At 44.8% G+C, this 4534-nt stretch overlaps 1 protein-coding gene across 2 annotated transcripts in view; it reads right to left on the reverse strand.

Moving 5' to 3' along the window:
• Nucleotides 1-4441, reverse strand: part of PRIM2 (DNA primase subunit 2) — a 357737-nt gene extending 353296 nt beyond the window's left edge. For both annotated transcript variants that reach the window (XM_021098097.2, XM_084966367.1), the window contains exon 1: nt 3713-4441. The gene's annotated coding sequence lies outside the window, so the exon portion shown is untranslated. The remainder of the gene's footprint in view (nt 1-3712) is intronic.
• Between the last annotated feature and the right edge of the window lie 93 nt (nt 4442-4534).

Here is a 4534-nt window from a genome sequence, read left to right on the forward strand (position 1 = left end):
AGGACACTGAGCAGAATTTAAAATAAGGAGTGGATGACAAAATGCTGATTGTGAATAAGCTCTTGAAAATGCATTAACTGCCAGATCATGAGAGTGATGTTTAAACAAATGTGCCAATAGATGAACAAGGAAAAGCATCACAGAGATGCAGTCTCATGTATCATCAGTGGAGTCCTCAAAAATCAAGCAGTTGTCCAAACAACTCAGCCCTTTCAGGGAAGAGATCTCTCAGCACATTAAAGACCATTTCAACAAAAACAAATGTCCATATGAGAAAGACAGTGAAGGAAAATAAATAAAGACTTTAATGTTCTAACAATTCCTTTATTAAGTGCCCTAAATCCAGAAGTGCATCTGATGGTACAGACCAGCCCATGAGAGATAAGAACAATCTGTGAAAAAACAAAAAGGACTAGAAGGATGACTCTTCCCTGGCTCACACTGGTTAGGGGTGATAACTAGTGTCTGCAGTGACCACCATCAGCAAGGCAGTGTGATATTGTGATTTATAATAAAAAAAATGTATTTGGTCTTTAGCTCCTGGAACAGAACTCCTAAAACCCTTGGAATTTCCTAAGAGATGATGGCCTTAAAGGTGTCTTTTGTTATGTTCATGAAGTGACTTTAGGGAAAATCCCTAAATTACCTAAGGATGCTGGTTGCCAGGGGAACCAACCCTGCAATTAGAGGGTTGGAACTTTCAGTTCCATCCCAGACCCCTGGGCTAGAGATAGAGTTCAATCACCAATGGTCAAGGATTTTGCCAATTCCGCCTACGTAAAGAAGCCACCGTGAAAGGACCAGCCTGGAGAGCTTCTGGTTGGCGAACACGTGGCGGTGCTGGGAGAGGGCATCTCTGAGAGGGCATGGAGGTGCCATATCCCGTCCCCATACTGTGTCCTGTGCATCCCTTCTCTCTGGCTGTTCTGAGTTCTACGCTCTTATAATAAACCAATGTCTACTAAGTAAAGTGTTCCTCTGACTTCCATGAGCCAAACTAGCAAATTAATTGTCCCCAAGGAGAGGAACCATCTAGAGCCACTTGGTTAGAAGCACAAGTGACAATCTGGATTTGTGATTAGCATCTGAAGTTGGTGGGGGGGCAGTCCTATAGGACTGAAGCCCCAATCTGCGGAATCTGACGCCATCTCCAGGTAGATAGTGTCAGAACTGAGTGGAATTGGAGGACACCAAGCAGATGTGCGAGAATTGTTTGGTGGAATCTGCTGGAGGGGGAACCCAGAATCTCAGGAGGTCATTCGAGAAACTCACTGTTGCCATTACCTCTGTACCTGCCACATAGCCACATCCAAGAGAGTCTCCCCCAAAAGTTTAAAACAAATGTCATCCACTTTTCTGTATCACCCCTGTTACCATCTCAGTAAAGCCCCCATCATCTCGCCTGGACCAGTCTTCCACTGGTCTATTTTTCTCCACCCTAACCTTCTGAGTGAACCTTATCTTCGTACCAAAAATCCGTCAAAGGCTTCCAATGCACTTGAGACATAATCTAAACTGCGTGTGTGACCCACAGGGGCTGCATGATCAGGGCCCTGCCTCCCTCATGTCTTTATTTTACACCACATGGCACCTCACTTCTGTACACTGGCTCCCTTTTAATTCCTCAAATCCGCCAAATTATTCCCTGCCTCAGGCCATCATGCTTGTTGATCCCTGGCTCTCTATTTACTTATTTTTTGGCCATGGTACAGTGGCTTGATGTGGGATCTCAGTTCCCAGACCAGGGATTGAACCTAGGCCACAGTGGTAAGAGCATGAAAATCCTAACCCCAGACTGTCAGGGAACTCCTGGGTTGATCCCTCTTCTTAAAATCTTTTTCTGCCCATACTTGACCCAGCTGACTCATTCCTCCTTCAGATAACAGATTAAATGCTACTTTGTCAGAAAGGCCACTCTGGCTCCAATTTAAATTTCTATATACTTCCATTACACTGGTTATTTTTAGTCATATAATTACAAGTATATATATATATATAACATTGGTCTCTGTTACCAGACTACAAGCTCTAAGAGGGCACAAATGGTGTCTCTTTTGTCCATCACTGAATACCCAATCTCCAGCAGGGTACTAGGCAAAATATTTTTTTTATATTTTTGCCATTTCTTGGGCCACTCCTGCGGCATATGGAGGTTCCCAGGCTAGGGGTCGAATCAGAGCTGTAGCCACCGGCCTATGCCAGAGCCACAGCAACGCGGGATCCGAGCCGCGTCTGCAACCTACACCACAGCTCACGGCAACGCCAGATCGTTAACCCACTGAGCAAGGCCAGGGATTGAACCCACAACTTCATGGTTCCTAGTTGGATTCGTTAACCACTGAGACACAACGGGAGCTCCCAAAATATTTTTTTGAATGATGATTAAATAAACCCTGTAGATTATTCCATGTCACAGATGAGGACACTAAGATCCAGAGTGAAACACTTTTAAGAACTAGAACAGCCCTCTGATATCTGTCCGACTAGAAAGTATGAAGAATTTTTGTTTTCCAGCATTGTAAGTTTGATTTTGTAGACTATTAATTTTACTCCTGTTTAGGCCAATACGGTGGTTTCCACGAGGATTTCATCATGCCCATGAATACAGGTGCATGTGTCTTAGTGGTAAAATTTTCAAGAATTCCTTCCTTAAGAATATGCTCTAATTTTCCTTTAAATGTTTTTCATTCACTCATTTCAGGGACACAAGTTGTGATCTCTGAAAAGGATTTAACCCATTAGAGTCAAACACAGTGAAACAACTCCCAAAGGACAATGGACATTTTTTCTGCTGGGTCAGTGAAAGGCACTAGATTTGAACAATCATTAAATGACTTAAAACTACAACTTTTTCGGAATGTTTTCCCTAAAATTATTTTGTGCCACTCATTTCTGGTCACAGCAGGTAAAGTTTCTTTCAGAGCCCTTTAGCTGAACCCTATCGCCATTTCAGGTACAGCAAGACTGCAGGATTTAGAAGGCCAGTTTTTTTCCCATAGGCTTTCATCACCTCACCGAAGGGAGCAAAAGAATCTCTGTTGCATCCTTGGGTACAGTTTTGAGTTAAATAAAAGGTGGACTTAATTGCACGGAGACCGTCCAATCACCCCATGGAAGTGGAAAGTCAGGTGGGGGGTGCAGGAGAAAAAGAATGATTGGGAGGAGGATCTCCTTCAAGAAGTTTTTCTCCCGGAGTTCCCATTACGGCTCAGCTGGTTACGAACTGGACCAGTATCCGTGAGGACACTGGGTTAAGGATCCCACATTGATGTGGCTGTGGTGTAGGCTGGCAGCTATAGCTCTGATTTGACCCCTAGCCTGGGAAATTCCATATGCCACTGGTGTGGCCCTAAAAAGGCCCCCTGAAATGTTTTTCTCTCAAATTTGAATCCTCAGATTAATTCTCTGAGACCCACTAGGATCTTCTTTTTTCTCCTTTAATAAGAATTGTGGTAAAATATACTTAACATAAAATTTTCTATTTTGACCATTTTTAAGTGTACCGTTCAGGGCCAATAAGTACATTCATATTATTGCACAAACATCATTACTTCTCAGAACTTTTTTTGCTTTGCAAATCGGAAACTGTACCCATTAAACTCTAATGCCTCATTCTCACCTCCCCTCTGCCTCTGGCAATTATCATTTTACTTTGTGTCCCTATGAATTTGACTACTTTTAAGTATCTCATATAAATGGAATCATACAGTACCTGCTCTTTTGTGACCTGTTTCTTTTACTCGGAATGTCTTCAAGGTTCATCCATGGTGTAGCATGTGTCAGAATTTCCTTCCTTTTTAAGACTGAATAATATTCCACGGTGTGGATGGACCGCATTTTGTTCATTCATTCATCTGTTGAAAGATACCTAGGTGGCTCCCACTTTCTGTCCATTGCAAATAATGTTGCTATGGCCGTGGTTATAGAAATATCTGCTCCAGTGTGTGCTTTCAATTCCTTTGAATATGTACCTAGAAATGGAACTGCTTGATCATATGATAAATCCTATTTTTAATTTTTTTTTTAGGAGCTGCACACTGTTTTCCACAGTGGCTATGGCAACACCACATCGTCAGCAACACCTGGTATCCCGCCCCCTCCCTTCTAGTCTATAATATTAAAGCAACTGAAGCGAAGTTTGGGTTGCTTTGGGGGCGAACTTCCAGGTTTTGGTTTGGGTCTCTGAATTATTAACCAGCTCAGACTTCCACTTCGTCCGGCCCCAGCGTGCGGACAGCGTGCATTTTCGACTCTGCACCACAGTTTTGCTCATTCTGCCACTTGGATGTCCGGACATAAGGTGTACGTCCAAGGCGGGCGCATCCTCTACGCATTCTGAAGCCCGAACTTACAAGGCCCTCCTCGGCCGCTAGCCCCCGCGCCCGCCGGGCGGCCGCAAGGTCCCAGGTGCCTCCCCAGGCACTCGGCGCCCCCTCGGTCCCCGCAGAGCCGGGGCGGGGCGGGCCTGCCGGCGCGGCGCTTGCGCACAGAGAGTCCCGCGCATGCTCCGAGCGGCGCGCGGCCGCGGGTGCGG

This window comes from Sus scrofa, chromosome 7 (genome assembly GCF_054392235.1).
Source record: "Sus scrofa isolate SSC_HxYL_T2T_F1_AM1 chromosome 7, Sscrofa_HxYL_maternal_Yorkshire_Landrace_v2.0, whole genome shotgun sequence".
Taxonomy (NCBI): domain Eukaryota; kingdom Metazoa; phylum Chordata; class Mammalia; order Artiodactyla; family Suidae; genus Sus; species Sus scrofa.